Source organism: Phyllostomus hastatus, unplaced genomic scaffold (genome assembly GCF_019186645.2).
Source record: "Phyllostomus hastatus isolate PE091 unplaced genomic scaffold, TTU_PhHast_1.1 phas_contig_209, whole genome shotgun sequence".
Taxonomy (NCBI): Eukaryota; Metazoa; Chordata; class Mammalia; order Chiroptera; family Phyllostomidae; genus Phyllostomus; species Phyllostomus hastatus.
In genome coordinates, this window is record NW_025333735.1 from 15,542,129 (window position 1) to 15,559,512 (window position 17,384).

General features: G+C 36.7%; 1 non-coding gene and 1 pseudogene across 1 annotated transcript; both read left to right on the plus strand.

The window, feature by feature from the left end:
* The window catches only part of LOC123816414, a 162,876-nt pseudogene that overhangs the window by 126,684 nt on the left and 18,808 nt on the right, over positions 1 to 17,384 (plus strand).
* On the plus strand, positions 16,272 to 16,375 carry LOC123816592. The gene has a single exon (XR_006785298.1). It is a non-coding gene; the product is annotated as a U6 spliceosomal RNA (small nuclear RNA).

Genomic DNA, 17,384 nt, shown 5'->3' on the forward strand with positions numbered 1-17,384 from the left:
AAGAAGGAAATGAGAAAGAGAAAAGAAGGGAAATAAAAGTCAGACATCTACTTTTATAAATAAGTATGCCCTGAGATAAAATTTCTTTGGGGTTCTCAGGCAGCTGAAAGAACAAACAATCGTGGGGTTAGCTTACAAATTCAAAGATGTCAATGTCACCTCTGCTTGGCTTTGTTAATGGAACTTCAGCTCTACCATCATCACTAGGATTTATTTTTAACCCACGTTTTGTCAGGTACTGACTGCTTCCTGACATGTATGGAAATGTGGACTCAGCTGAGAAAATTTCCCAAGTCCTCTCACTCAGATTTCCCATAGGATCTGGGAAGCTTGCAGCAGTAATCTTGGGCTTTACTCTGAACCTAAATAGTCTGCTGAGTACCACAGTTCGTTTTACCTCAAGCAAAGGCAACTCTTTCTCAGGACCCACAGCTAGCAGCTGGCAGAGACTATGCTCTCACACATCATGCTCTGTCACTTCTTGTTAATAGAAAGATTTTAGAAAAGTATAAACATGGATTCAGATTCCTTACTAAATGATACAGGAATATTTCTTCATGTGTAAAATTAGTAATAATAATACTTGCAGATATGTTATGAGATTAAAATAGGAAGAGTATGTTTGTATGCACCTATCAAAATGCTCGACATTGAGCGTGTTCCAAATATAAGTAATACACTCTGTCTCTAAGTGACTAAAAGAGGTACCAAGTTTACTATCATTTTGCTGTTGGTGTCATCTGTACCCAACTTCTATTAAACCCTTGCATTATCCCTCTACAGAAGCAGAGTAACCATTCCATTTTAGAGACAACTGAGAAGTTTCAACCATGACAGAGCCCAGAATTGAAGTGTATTTGTTTTCATCTGAACATTCTGAAGTGGCCAACTTAAATGGAAATGCTTGTCTTTCTTCAGCAGATATCTCAGTTCCCTTACACTTTTATTAAATTAGAGATGCATCATTTTTATCTTCTCTGTAGCAAAAGTGGAAAGTTTAGTAACCCCATCAAAATTACTTCTGGACATGTTTTCTGTATTTCTAACTCATCCTTCATGGGTTTAACTGATCTGAGATCAAAAGCTCAAAACAAAATGCAATGTTTTTCAAGGCTACAAAATCCAACAAAAGCTTTTTTCTAAACACATGATAAATCTGACTGTATGCTGTCTCTCTGGAACCAATCTGACATTAACCAAAAACAGATTGAGAGAGAGCTAGACTGCACAAGAGGAAGAAGCCTGAGCAAACCTTCCCAGTTCCCTGTGTCTGTCTTCCCTTTTGAAAAGCTGCCAATAAATGAGATAAGTCAGAGTCTTAACAATACAGCTCACATTTCCATCTATAATGACTTGACTGTGTCTGACAATCTTTGATTCAATAGGATTTGTTGGAAGAAAAGGAGCTAGTTGTGTAAGATGCCTTACTTTAATCTTCAAGTCATTTAATATAAATAGAACAGTGACAGCAAATGGAATTAGGTTTTCATGTGTTTGGGGGGTGGTTAAATAAACAATTCACTTCAAAAAGAGTCATCCACTTTCCTTTAACAAGTTTAATTCTTCATACCTAAATTCCGTAGTCAATGCTTCAGGCCTTTGTTAGTTCTGCTGGGAATGTTTCCATAACATTGATATTTTCTCTTACCACCATGACTCTTATGTGGTAGGACAATAGATAGAATGGAACATCACAATTGTGTATGACTTGCGTCTACTTTCTCTATCTTGTGCAATATTTCCAGATTCTTTCTCCAAAATGCAAGCTTGGCAAGCCTCTGCCATGAAACCATACTTGTAACAAGGCTTCCCATCTACAGCATTCCAACCCTGGCCCCCAGTACTTCACTTTACAAACCCTTCAGTTCAACCTAATTGGTCTTCTCACTGCTACCCAATCATTCATGAGTATGTATCATGATTTATACTGTGGCAAGTCCTTATAACTAAATCACCTTGTCCTTATTCTCTTCTTTTATAATAAAAGTTTTTGAGATTTGGGAGAAGCTGTTCAGTATTTTGTCTTAGATATACTGATTTTTTATTAATACTCTAAAGAAATGGTGGAATAGCCATCCCCGAGCCCTAATGCCCTTAAAATCATCAAAAGCAAGCAGAAGTCATCAAAAGTATATTTGTCATACTTCTACAAAATAGTCAAAGTTTTATAGCAAACCAGAAAATGCTGAACCAATAAAAAGGCAACTTTAAAACAGTAAGAAAGCTTGTGGGCACTGTTGCTTACCTTTGCCTCAACTCCTGCTTGGTGAGATGGCAATCTTGAAGTGGTAGTAGTTTGTATTCACAGATTAGGACCCTGGTTCCTGATGCTGGAGGGAGTAGAACAGACCTTACTTGCAAATCATTGTGTAGATGTCTAACATGTCTGAGGGCTGCCTGAAGGACTGACACAAAGCACTCATTTCTGTTTTGCTTATCTTAGAACTCAGTCTTCAAAAGCAGTGGTCATTCCTTGAAAATGCTGCAGGGAAAACTAGCAATGTGCAGACACCTAGCACAAAAGAATACAGTACAGATATACAATTGTTGCCTAAAACTCAGGAGGGACAGGTAGGGGAAATTTATTGGGAAATTAGGATATTCAAAAGAAGTGTTTAGGTCATCAGATATATGAAAAGAAGTTCAACTTCACTAGCTACTGGGGAAATGCAAATCAAAACTACGATGAGATACCACCTCACATCTGTTAGAATGTCTATTACCAACAAGACAAGTAATAACAAGTGTTGAAGAGGTTGTGGAGAAAAGGGAACCTTCATTCACTGCTGGTGGGAATGAAAACTGGTACAGCCACTATGGAAAACTGTATGGTGATTCCTCAAAAAACTAAAAATAGAGTTACCATATGACTCAGCAATCTCTTTTCTGGGTACCTACCTGAAAAACTCAAAACATGTATTCACAATGATATATGTGCTCCTATGTGCATTGCACCATTATTCCCAGTGGCCATGATGTGGAGACAACCAGTCCTTCAACAGAGGATTGGATAAAGAAGATGCAGTACATGTATACTATGGAATAATGCTCAGCTATAAGAAAAGATAAAATACTGACATTTGCAACAACATGGACGGACCTTGAGAATATTATACTAACCCAATACATTAGTCAGAAAAAAAGAACTATAAGTTCTCACTCATATGTGGGATATAAAACTGGAATTTATAGACACAGACAAACAGCAATATGGTGGTTACCGGAGGAGAAGGAGTGGGAAGGTAGCAAAGGGTAAAGGGGGCTAAATACACGGTGACAGGAGATGATTTGACACAATGCAATATATAGGCCATGTATCATAGAAATGTACACTTGAAACCTATATGACCCTATTAACCAATGTCACCCCAGTAAATTTAATAAAATAAAAAAGAAGTACTCATATGAAAAATTTTAAAAGTCATGTACTTCCCCAGGTTAAGACATGCTCAGAAAAGACTCCAAGATTCCAGTGGACTAATCCCTAGGCTCACTGAAAGCCGCTTTAGCATTGGAGTGCCCCAGCAGACTCAGTCTGCATAAACTGGAAGAGCTGTTTTCTTGTTGTTTTGTTTTTTATTTCTTAGCATTTGAAGAAATCTCTGTCAAAAGATTAGGACACAGACTAAAGGAATAGAGACTTTACTTACCAACAGGAAGGAATACAATCTTTGCAAAAGAGTTTGAAAAAGTCACTAAACAAATAGACTGCTGCAGCTTTCAACAATCAAAAGAAAAAGCACACTCTGAGAAAGGGGAGAATCTGACTTGCACAGTAACTACATTACAAGGTTCAAATGTCACATTTTAACAAAAATATGAAATGTACAAGAAACAAGAAAATATGACCCACTCAAAGGAAAATAATGTATTGAGAGAAATCATCCTCAGGAAGCCCAGATCAGATATCAACGATACTAGGAAAGACTTTAAAATAATGGTCTTAAATATGCTCAAAGAGCTAAAGAAAAACATGGAGAAATAACAAAAGGAAATTAAGAAAGATATATATGAAAATGAGAATATCATGAAGACATAAAGTGTGAAAAGGAACCAAACCGAAATTCCAGAGCTGAAAAGTACAATAACTGAAAATGAAAGTCTAGTAGAAAGGTTTAAGAGCATGTATGAACAGGCAGAAGAAAGAATTACAAAACTTGAATTTAGACAACTTAAATTATTATGTCTTGGGTACAGTGAGAAAAAAAAGAATAAGGAAAAGTAAGCAGAGCTTAAAGGACCCATAGGACAGCATCAAACAAACCAACAAACCCATTATGCAGGTTCCAGGAGGAAAAGGGAGAGAAAATGGCAGGAAAAAAATATTTGAAGAAACAATGGCTGAAAACTTCACTAATTTGAAGATATAAATTAACAAAGAAGTGAACTAGGTCTTTAGATCAGTGTTGTCAACATATTTTTGGCATAAATACAGTCATGCATCATGTAATGAGAGGGGTACATCCTGTGAAATGAATTATTAGGTGATTTAGTTTTTGTGCAAAACGTTTTTGGAAATTCTAGCTAAGGTATGACAATATTTCAGTTCATCTTTATTCACACTTTTTTATGCATATATTCTGTTTACTCAACCTGATGAAAAGTCCCTAAAGAGTAACAATTGCTTTGTCTCATGGAGTGACCAGACATGATTACAGGATTCATGATATGGAGTGAACCACAACCACTGAACTGGAAGACAGATCTAGTTGCAAAACCTAAGAAGAACAGAGAACTCAAAAATAAGATAGCAGCAGAGGAGCAGTAGTTAGCATGGGCAGGGTCATAAATTGCAAGTGAATGTGCTGGTCACGGTCAGAGTAAAGTGAAAGGAAAATGTGAAGCAAAACTCAAGTCCTCAGATTCGGGAAAGCAGTTGATATCAAGAAAATCTAATAGCAGGGTATAAGAAACCTGTTTCAGTTCAAGGTCCCAAGTCATAAATGTTGGTTTTCATAGCTTAGGGCAATAAAAAGTGATGGGGGCGGGGAGAAGTAAGATACTGATCATGTGGTTTCCGGGGAAATTACCAAGACCTAGACTGGAGCTTCAGGTCAAAATCTCAGTAATAAAATAAGAGCAAAACAAACTTAATTAGCAGCAAGAGTATCTTAATTTTGAGCCTCAGAATCATGAAATAAAGCTCCTTAAAACTTTTCAGTCTAATTTTCAGGGAGTTTCCTAAAAATTAATAAGAATAAGCCTGTACATTAAGTGTTCTTGCTGTGGTGATAAGAGGTATGAAGTACTAAGCAACCACTAGGGTCATGATAGAAATGTTTGCTCTTTAAAGTCATCTAGAGTATTTAATAGCTACTCCTAAATACATATAAATGAGATAATAAAAAGGGATCTGGACCCCATGTGTCTATTCCCACTTTGAAAATTTCTAATGAGAAGCCTCTGCAACTTCTTTTTTTTTATTTTATTTTAATCATTGTTCAAGTACAGTTTTCAAATTTCTTAACAATACTTTTTGATATCCTTATGAGAAAACAGAATAGAGGAGACAGTTTTTTATTAATAAAACTACTTAACCTCACTCTAAAATAACATTAAAAAGTATGTTTTAATATGTTCAGGTTTAAGAGCTCACTAAAAATAGATTCTTCTGATGTTCATAAACAGGTGGCATTTTTGTAAAAAAAAATAAACCTCAAGTAAATGCAAAACAAAGAATAATCTCTCTGTAGCACAATTTCTCTGTAAAACTTACAGGACTTTATGATTAGGATTGTAGCCTAACTCAATACATAAAAATAAAGTTTAAAATAATGGAAATTAAGGAAATAGACAAGATGTTAGAGGTACTATAAAAATATATGAGACATAAACTTTCCCATCAAGGTACATAAAAAGCTTAATAAGAAAATAAGGCATGAAAAACATATGCATCCCAAACTACAATATAAGCTGCATACTTTAGACAATTTCATCATTTCATCTATTTCTGGCCATCTTAATGGGGTTATCTGGGCTCTCCCTAAAGTTTATTTGCTTATAGAGGAACTTGATAAGAAGTGGAAATGATGAATCACTTGAAGATTGCCAGGCACAGGATTTCTTCATATATATGGTGGATGAAACACATCCATTTCCTTTGGCTCCCTCCCCAAAATCCACTAAAATAAAAACTTGATTAGGTTTAAGATATAAACACAGAAAATCAGGGAGAATGGTAGACAGAACTAAATAACAAATGTATGGATGCTGAGACCAGATCTAAAAAGAAAAACATGAGGAATGCTACAAAAACCTGAGTTACGATTCAAAATGTTCTACAAGTCTGAAAAACTGTTGGCAGAAGAAAGTGGAGAGAAAAATGCCTAAAATTCGAGGATTTTTGAAAATTGGCCTGGAAAAGTTAGATCCTCTCTCTTTCTCTACTCTGATCAACTAAATGACTATACCTCCTTCACACTCACAGAAGCCTGAAGGAATTTTTAGGGGGGGAATGATCTTTGAATTATAACAGAATACCACAACAAGGACAGAAGAAATGAGCAAATAGATGTAAACTGAATGCTGAACTTCTGGCCTCTTACTATCACTTGAATGTTGGAAACAAGATCTTTAACTTCCGAACATAAACTGTAAACTACCTTAACAGAGATTTAACCAGGACAGCAAAGAACTGCTTTGTTCTCCCTCACGGGGCTAACACCAAAAAAACAATCAATAGCAGCAGATTGTTGCTACCACGGCAGCAGGGACAAGAGTATGGAGAGAAACCAGAGAAGGACTAAAACTTATGGTAAAACAAGAAAATTGAGACAAAGGCTCTGAAAAACTGCTCCCATGATAAGAACAAGGTAATGATAAAGAAATTCAAAGCTGGTGGTTCACTGCTCATAGCCTTAGCAACAATAAAACACAAACTCAATTAATATCCAGACTGTATGGACTCAATATCCCACATGAATGGCCCCAGCAATAAAAAGAGTGCACCCATTGTCAGTCATGAATATTAGTAACCTCTGTCTCTGCTCTTCTATGCACTATGTTCAATAATCAGTAAGAATTTTTGAGAAACACAAAAGGCTAGAAAAAAATCAATTGTTAAAGACAAATTAATAAATAGAATGAGACTCAGAGATAACTTATTTAACATATCTATTAGAGAAGGAACTTAAAATAACTATGATTTATATGTTATCTAATGGAAGGAATGGACAGCATGCATAAACAAATAAGAAATTTTAGCATGAGTAGAAAGGAAATATAAAGGATAATAAAAAATCAAATGGAAGTGCTAAGGGAAAAATATCACAGTTATGGAGATTAAGAATGCCTTCAATTAGCTTATCAATAGACTTAACATGAACAAGGATGTCACTAGATATCACTCAAACAAAAACACATACAAACCTAATTAGCACCAATTTACACATACAAACTTAATTACAAACAGACACACAGAGGAAGAAGTAGAAAGAAAAAGCAGAATAGAGCATCTAAGAAGCTCTGGGACACTATCACAGAGTCTAATATACATATAATGGTAATTCTAGAAGACAGAGAAAGAGAGAGAGAAGCATTAAAGAAATACTTGAAGATAAAATGGCTGAAAAATTCTTCAAAAAGGTTAAAGATATCAAACCAGATGATCTGGAGGGTCATAAAAATCCCAAAAAGGATCTAAAAAATTAATAAAATAAGCTTATCATACCTAACATAGGATATTGAAAATGCTAAGCACAAAAGTTATTGAGGAAATATTAAAATTATCCAGAGAAAAGGTCACACTACATCGAAGAAAAAGATAAGAAATATACCAGATATCTTGATAGAAACTTTGTTTGCCATGTGAAATACAGTGACATTTTTAAAGTGCTAAAAGAAAAAAACTGTCAACCATGTATCTCATTACACTATCATTCAAAAATGATAAAAAAAATAAACAGATTTCCTAACAAACAAAAACTAAGAGAACTCGTTAATGGCAGATAAACTACAAGAAATGTGAAAGGAAATTTTTTAGGAAAAATAATTATGACACCAGACAGACTTTGATCTATACAAATAAATAAGGACCCCAGGAAATGGTTAAAATAAAGGTAATTTTAAAAGACATGTTTTCCATCACTCTAAAATTATTGACTATCTAAAGTAAAAAATATAAGCATGTATTGTGGGCTTATAACACATATAAAGTTAAAATAGATGTGACAATAGCATAAAAGGTGGACAGGAAATATTGTGAGTATACTGTCATAAGTTCTTATTCTGAGTCTAAAGAGGAATACAAGTACTTGAAGGTAGACTATGATTAAAGATACGAGGTCTGTCCAGAAGGTATGCTGCCATGTAATATAAAAAATAGAGACATTTATTGAAGAAGATACACTATAAAAGAAACACTGTTTTTAGGACAATGACATCTCAGTCCTTTCAAAGTAGACACCTTGGCACCTCACACAGTTCTCCCAATCTCCATCAGCTACTCCATCAGATTTTCCTGAATCTCATCAATGGTCTGAAATCTCTTCCCTTTCAAAGGGGACTTTATTTTGGGGAAAAGCCAGAAGTTACAGGGCACCAAATCTGGGCTCTGGGGTGGCTAGTCCCCTGGGTAATTTGATGTTTTCCAAAAAAAATTCTGCACCAGGTGGATGCATGACCAGGCACATTGTTGTGATGAAGCTGCCAATCACCAATTGCCATTATCTGCCGCCTTCTGAATCATCTGAATAGTTTCTGTGGAGGAATGTTCAAGCTTAAGGCAAAATTTGATAGAGATTCATTGCTCTAGTCAGCCATTTTGAATGCAACAGCCACACAGTACTCATGCTCAGTCAACAGCATCTACCATCCCCACTGACTAGAACAGTAAAGTCATCATTGTTCACACGTGTACATTCTAGTCCAGTCTCCTTGGCTGCCAGGTTACACTGATGCCATGAAAACTGTTCTCATTATATTAACAATGGCTGGACTTTTTCTGGACAGACTTTGTATACACAGGGGTAGGCAAAAGTAGGCTTATACTTGGGAGTACATGGAACAGTTTATTCTTGTATTACTATTTACTTATTACTGTATTATTTTCCTTACAAACAACTGTAAACCTGTTTTGCACACCCTTATATAATAAACCTAAAAGTAACCATTACAATAAATTAAAATAAGAAGGTAAATAAGCCAATATTAAAGAAAAATTTTAATTAATCTTTAAAAACACAGAATTTAAATGTAAGCCAAAACAGAAGAAAAAAACAGAAGTAGATGAAGATCCAGCAGTATGGTAGATACTAATGACACCACAACAATACTTGTTATACATATATTCTAAACACAAAAATTAAAACCAAACATTTCATGATTGTATAAAAAATAAACCTGCTGTCTATAAAGGAACCTATTGTTAGATATACTTAGATTACAAATTAAAGCATATTAAATATATAGCGTGCACACGCTAATCAATAGAAAGCTAGAGTAACTATATTAATATCAATGTACAAACCAGAACAAAGAATATTCCTAAGGATAAAGAGAAGTTTGACATAATGATAAAGTGCTCATTTCACCAAGAAGTTGTTAATTCTATATTTATGCACCCAACAATAGAGTTTTAAACTGTGTGATTCAAATACTAATAGACTGAAAGAAGAAATAGGGAAATTGATGTTTATAGCTAGAAACATCTGTAGTCTTCTTTAAGTAACTGATAAAATAAGAAGATGAGAAAAATCAGAAAGGAAATGAACACCTGAATAGCACTAAAAATTAAGTAGACCTAACTAACCTTTCTAGAATTTACCACCCAAAAGCAACAGAATACACATTCTTTTCAAATATACATAGAATATTCACCATGGTAGACCATAGTGGAGGAATAAATAAAATCTCAAAAATTTAGAAGAATGTAAATCTTACAAAATATATTTTCTAATTATAATAGTAATAAACTAGAAATTAATAACAGAAAGATATCAGGAAATCTCCCAAATACTTGGAAATTGAACAGCATTAATTGAAATAAGCCGCACATTATGGAAGAACTCACAAAGGAAACTAAAGAATATGTTGAAATGAATGAAAATTTAAAAAATCAATAATTACCATTGTGGATTTTAACTAAAGCAGTTCTTGGTACAAGTGTATAGCATTATATTCTTATATTAAAAATAAGAGTCTGGATTCAGTAATTCATGCTTTCATCTAAGAAACCAGAAAAAGAAGAGTAAAAATAAACCTAAGTCAAGCAGAAGAAAATTAATAATAAAGAATAGAGCCCTGGCTGGCGTAGCTCAGTGGATTGAGTGCGGGTTGCGAACCGAAGTGTCACAGGTTTGATTCCCAGCCAGGGTACATGCCTGGGTTGCAGGCCATGACCTCCAGCAACCGCACATTGATGTTTCTCTCTCTCTATCTCCCTCCCTTCCCTCTCTAAAAATAAATAAATAAAATCTTTAAAAAATAGAAATAAGTAAAATTAAAGATAAAAACAGTAAATAAAGTTAATGTAACCAAACTTTAAAAGATGTTCTTATAAAAGATGAAGAAAATTTTTTACATTTTCTGATTGACCATAGAAAGTATTAAAACAAAAATTCTACTTGTGTTTGTTGCCTTTAAATTTTTGCTTTATCTTACTTGAGTGATTTTATAGGGATGGATACAATATACCCAACCCTGGAAAGACACAATTCTATCAGAATGTGAAACCTCATGTCTAGCTGAAACAATTTACAAAGAATATATATTTCATTAGCTATTTATTTCATTTAAAACAATATTCAACCTTCGCTTGGAGAATGTGTAAATACAAATATACTTCTTAATGATCTCATATCACATTTTTAATTAAATCCTAAACAGGTAATATTGTGCAGTGAAACACCACCAGAATGTTACCTGTGACTGGACCTCAGTTCAGCAACCTCAGTACTTGGGTTCCAGCTAAGGAAGAATTCAAAGTCAAGACCCAAACCATAAGAAAATGTTTATTTAGAAAGTCACAGAGAAAGATGTGAGTCATAAAATGGGCTCAGGAAAGAAGAGATTAGCAAGAAAAACGTGCCTGGGGAAAGGGGGAAGGAAAGACACTGGCATGTGCGTGTGCAAGTGTGTGTGTGGGTGGATTGTAAGGGTGGGATTTGTGTCCTTTGGGGGTCATTAGTTTCCACAGCTGTCAGCCATGGCTTCATCTGATTTTGCTCTCAGGTTCTGCTGCTTTTCTGGGCCTGGAGCTGAAACACAACTGAGACCCAGATGTTATCTCTAGGGCTTAATGCTTACGGGCCTTGTCGTGCCAGAGCTTGTATGGGAGTCATATGAGGCTATTCTCTGGCCCTTGTTCCTCCTCTAAAGACATCTAAAACCACGTAAGTGGCAACATGCCAGGGGAAGAAAGGTCAGGGGAATGTCCCAACCACATGACCAGGCATATGAGAGGTCAGGGGGGTCTAAACTGCATGACCAGCAATGTGCTAGGGGAGGAAAAGTCACCCTGGGGGTGAGGTCCTTGTTTTCCCAGTTTTTCCAGTTGGTTGGTACCCGGTGCTCTCTGCCCTGGTGAACTTCTGTGCCTGGCCTACCGTCCTTGTTTGGCTCATGTCTGTCTAACTGCCTGCCACAATGTTACTAGGGGATTTGATTCTATTAATGTCATTGAAGATTCATTTTCATTTTCACTGAGGGATTTTACTTCTCTCATCCATATCTCCTAGTTATAATTGAAATTGAAGAGGCCATTATCTTTATTTCATAAACTCTGCAGGCAAAACTAATTTTATATAACAATGTGTATCTCTTCAATTTAGAGAATCATAATTTTTAAAATGACTTAACTAGTCTTGGGGAAAAATATTTAGTAAAGTAAAAAGAAAATAAGTCTTTCATTTGGCAATGACAGGAGAAGTGAAAATAGTCCTAATACTAATCAGGCATCAAGATGTGACAGTCTTTGTACCATGTTTTAGCAAGGAATATTAATACTTTAAAAAACAGGGTTTTTTTAAATTTAGAGTTATCAATCCAATTAAGTAGACAAAAATGCTTCATGTAGGTAAAATGTGAAAGGTAGAAACAGATTTGTTCAAAGAACAGAGACAATTTTAGTAGGTTTTTCTGAAGTAAAAAATGCATAGAAAAAAATAGTTGAACAAAGAAATAAAACTAAAAGAAGTAGCTTATAATCATTAAATGCTAACCTAAAGTTTTGAATAATATTCTATAATAAGGAGAGTTAATGCTTATTTATTCACTTTCTTTGTGTCAGGCAACTGTAGTTAATCATTTCAATAATCTCATGAAATAAAGACTATTACTTTAACATGAACAAAATCAGTTTAATGGAGGTAGTGTAATTTGCCCAAGATACAGCTGGAATTACAGTCCAAGGATTTGTGATTCTAAAGTACATGTTCAAATACATTCTAATATATTTCCAAATATCTCCTAATGTACCCAGTTAAACAGAATTAGAAAACTGAAAATTATAGCTACTTACCTGAAAGCCTCTAAGATGGTCAAATTTTATGCCAATTTGAAGGCACCACAGAGTGTCCACATTAAACATTATTTCTGGGTGTGTCTGTAAGGGTGTTTCTGGATGAGATCAACAGCTGAGTTGGTGGACGCTGTACCAATGTACTGCCCTCTGCCCTCTGCCCACTGCCCTCTCCAGTGTCAGGAGGCATCATTCAATCCCTCGAGAGCCTGTATACAACAAAGGTGGACAAAAAAGAATTCATCCCTTTTTCCTTTTGCCAGCCTGCTTGAACTGAGACATCTCATCTCATCTTTTCCTGCTCTTGGGCTGGAAGTTGCACCATCAGCTCCCTTGGTTCTCACTCCTTAAACTTAGACCAGAATTACAACACCAGCTTTCTTAGGTCCCCAGATGGCAGATGGCAAGTCGTGGGATTTCTTGCTTCTATAACCATGTCAGGCAATTCTTCCTCATAATAAATTTACTCTCTCTCCCTTTATTCATTCTCTCTTTCTCCCTCCACCCCTCTCCCCCACCCCCACAAACATATCCTGTTGCTTCTCTTTGAAGAACTCTGACTAATACAACCTCTTTATCCACGTGCTCCTATTTTAATGGTTGCTCTTTTAAATAAATTTGAAACAATAGCCTCACAAAGAAAGGCATTACCCTAATTCAGTTCGTTTTGACATTTGATCTTATTGACTAGATGAAAATATTTAAATAGAAATGTTCATTTTAGACCTATAAAATCTTATTAACCAATGCCACCCCAATAAATTTAATCTTAAAAAGATTTTTAAGAAAGATCTAGCACCTCACTGTTGTCTCTTTTGAGGATGTAGCTTAAATTTTTTTAGCCTTACCTTGGGAAAATGATAACATTAAACCAATATTTCTACTTCTGCAAGGCTCCAAAGTAAGACTTAGTCAATTTAAATTTCAAGTCACTGGTTCAGAGAACCTCTCTTAGAACAACCGTGTGTGCAGCACTAGCCAGTGTGGCTCATTTGGTTGTGTGTCATTCCACAAACCAAAAATTTGCCAGTTTGATTCCTGGTCATGAGGCCAGAGTGATGTCAACAGTGAGGGATGAGCCACAGGAAACCCCCAAGGTAGCTCAGGAACAGCCTCCATGTTCCCTTGGGGCATAACAACAGATTTCCCTCTCCCCAGGCAGAGACACCATAGGAGGATGCTTTGCATGGAGTCTGTGTGAGACTGGCTATGTGACAGAAAAAGGGAAAAGTCTCTCACTCCTTTTCAGAACATGGCAGGAGGGAGAGATGCTACCTGCCAGTCTAACCTGGGAAAAGAATGGTGTGGCAGATAACAGCCAGCAGTATCTGCGGCCATTGTGAATGCTTGAGACACAAGAGAAATACACATGGACTATCGAGTCCTGTGGAGGAATAGGGACAGCACGGCCACTCTCTCTAGAGGAGAAAAAGCTCCCAGAGCCACTGCCTGAGTAGGCTTTTTATTAGGTAGTATTGGGTAGGAACATGGATACAGCTTATTAACCATTAACCTCACTAACAGTGAGGATCAAACAGATAGATAACGTCCAAAGGGCTAAGAAGGGCTCACACTGAGTTGGGGTCTTATCACCTACAGAACTTAAGGGGATAAATTAATTTCCTGCCAGGGCCTTCATAATCTAATTAGAGCATCCTCAGGAAAGCAGGCTTCACAGGATTTCACACATCTTTTTATCAGGCCTAATCATGTGGGGAAGTCCGCTGTCCCCAGTCTTGGATTACACCACCCCTTGTTATTGTCACAGGCTTGAGTTGGGCAGAGGAGACAAAGGCAGCGGGAGATTTGGATGTCTTGCAGGCAGAATGAGGACTCAGGCTTCATCAAAGCCAGGGGGCAGGGTTTGATCACCCCCTCTTTTCCACAGCTCCCTGGGTCCCTCCCTGAGGGCCTTCTCACGTGTTCATGCCTGTCTTAGATCCATCCTCCTCTGAGGAATGTTACCTGTCATTGGCTAGCTGACCAAGCAATGGGGGCCAGGCAAGGAGCAGAAGCAGCACTCCTGCCAGAGAAATAAGCTTATCTCCATAGTGGCTTCTGGTCCAGATGTCTGTCACTCAGCCTTAGCCTCAGGGGGTTATAGCTCCTGAAACCAGGCAGTGTGGTTCCCAACAGAATGGGATTGGATGGAGAACTTGACTGTTGTAGAGCATATGAAATGTTGTGCCAGGAGATTTAAATGGAAGGAAGGGAGAAACGCATGCCTTCTCCTGCCCCTTGCTCACCTTGTCAGGGGCCAGAGTGCTTGCAGACCAGAAGGCCCTTGGAACTGCATGGCCAGGCAGCTGATGTTTTCTTCTAGGATTTTTATGGTTCCTGGTCTAACATTTAAGTCATTGATCCATTTTGAATTAATTATTGCATAAAAAGGTATTTTTAAATGAGAGAAGGAACTCCAGACATAGCCTGGGATTGGTCTGGCAGGGTTTTTCTCTGGGTGTACAGAAGGGATGGGCTCTGAGGCAGCAGCCTGCCACTCTTCCAAATTGTGTACCTCAGAATAAATGACCCCTTTCATTTTTCACTAAACCTCTGCCTTTGGAGTTTGCCTAGGGACAGTGGGCAGCAGAACCATATTTCTGTTTGGTAACAGGGCACATGCCTGGATTTCAGGTTCAGTCCCCATTTGGGGCATTTACAGAAGGCAACCAATCAATGTTTCTCTCTCATGTCAATATTTCTCTCCCTCACATTCTCCCTCCCTCCCCCTTTTTCTAAAATCAAGAGGGAAGGAAGGAAAGAAGGAAGGAAGGAAGGAAGGCAGGAAGGAAGGAAGGAAGGAAGGAAGGAAGGAAGGAAGGAAGGAAAGAAGGAAGGAAAGAAGGAAGGAAGGAAAGAAGGAAGGAAAGAAGGAAGGAAGATAAGTTGTGTATGCAGTAAATAGAGTGAAAAAAATGAATCTCATAAATTGGTACCTGGTCTTGTATTACTTGGTGGTTTGCTGTGACTTCTAGTGCAGCAGCAGTAACCTGATAAGTTCAGGCTTGGAGAACACTGAGATACAGGGATCCTCCTTCTACTTTCCTGATTCTCAAAATGTAGTTGCTTACTAATATTCCATTTTTTTCTCACCTTTCCTTCAATACCACTTATTCCTCCAAGAAGATAAGCACTTCATTCCACCCCTGTTTGAGAACATTTGTGAAAGAAAGTAACCAATTGCCAAAAGAATTATTCCTGAGTTCATGTTATGTAGCATTTAGATCATAATATATATCACAAGCAAGGTAGATTAAACCCAGTGATGCTTGTGGGGAAAAGCTCTTAATATATTTATCACATTAGCAGGTTAAAATAAAATGAAACACATGATACAAAATGCTAAAATGTTTAAGAAGGACCCTCAATAAAATTTAATACTTACCCAAAATAAAAGTCTCAGGTATCTAGGGGGAGAGTATGGTTAACCTGATAAAAAGTATTTCCAAAAATATAGAATAAGTGTCAAGCTTTACGGTAAAAGTAACAGTTGGAAGATAAGAATGCTCTTCACACTACCACTACTAAACTTTGAAATGGAAGCTATAGCCAGAATGGAAATAGATAGATAGATAGATAGATAGATAGATAGATAGATAGATAGATAGATAGATAGATGTAGTTTTGGAAAGCAAAGAAGAAATTATTCTTTGAGATGATATTATCTACAAAGAGCACATAAGAGACTCTACAGTGAATCTGTGAAAACTAATGAGAGTTCAGAAAGCTATTGTAATCCAGTTTAATATATATACAAGATCCGTGAATAAATGGTGATATACTATATGCATAGGTAAGAAGAATTCATGTTTTAGTGCTCGCTTCAGCAGCACATATACTAAAATTGGAACGATACAGAGATTAGCATGGCCCCTGCGCAAGGATGACATGCAAATTTGTGAAGCATTCCATATTTTTCTCTATTCTTTTACACACTACTCCTATTTACTAATCTTTATTCCAACCCTACCTTAGAATCTGACCTCCCACAGCCTCACAGCTTGCTAGATCCAACTAACAATCCTTTCGTCTCCAATAAGAGTCTTACCTTCTTTCCATCCTTTCTAAAAGGTGGATAGTGGGGTGGAGGATCACAGTTAACACTATAAGGAGCCAAAGGATAACCCATCTCTTCTCTACTGGCTGCTAATGTAAATATCATAGTATACTGTCTTGCTGTCTGAACCCATTTTGTCTTACTCCACTAAATGGTCACAAAAAAGAGTAGGGGGAAGTTGTGAACACCAGGATACATGAAGGAGACTATACCACTGAATCTCACAAGTATTCTACCACAGAAGTTCACACCATAAGTACAGGGAACCAGAACAGATCAATTTAAGAAACAGAGGCTAACAAGAAGAAACCCACGAACAATGAGAAAACAAAGAAACAATCCCCAATTGAAGGGAAAGGAGGAAGCCTCAGGAAAAATGCTAAATGAAATAGAGGCAACTCAACTATCAGATAGTGAGTTCAAAACAATGATTATCAGGAATTTCAATGAACTGACAATGAGCTATCAGAAACTAGAGGGAAGCTACAACAATCTCATTGCAAACTGTATAAACATGAAAAAGGAAATAGAAACTATCAACAAGGGCCAAGAGGAAATGAAGAACGCCATTTCTGAACTGAGGAACACAGTAGAAGGAATGAAAAGCAGTATCGATGAAGCAGAAGATCGGATTAGTGAGCTAGAGGACAAAGTAGAAAACAACATGCAGAAAGAGCAAGAAAAGGAAAAGAGGCTCAGAAAGAATGAAGAGGGATTAAGAGAAATGCAAGACAATATGAAATGTAAGAATATCCGTATAATAGGGATACCAGAAGGAGAAGAAGAAGAGCAAGGGATCGAAAACCTAGTTGAAAAAGTAATGAAGGAAAACTTCCCTAATTTGGTGAGAGAAAAAGTCATACAAATCCA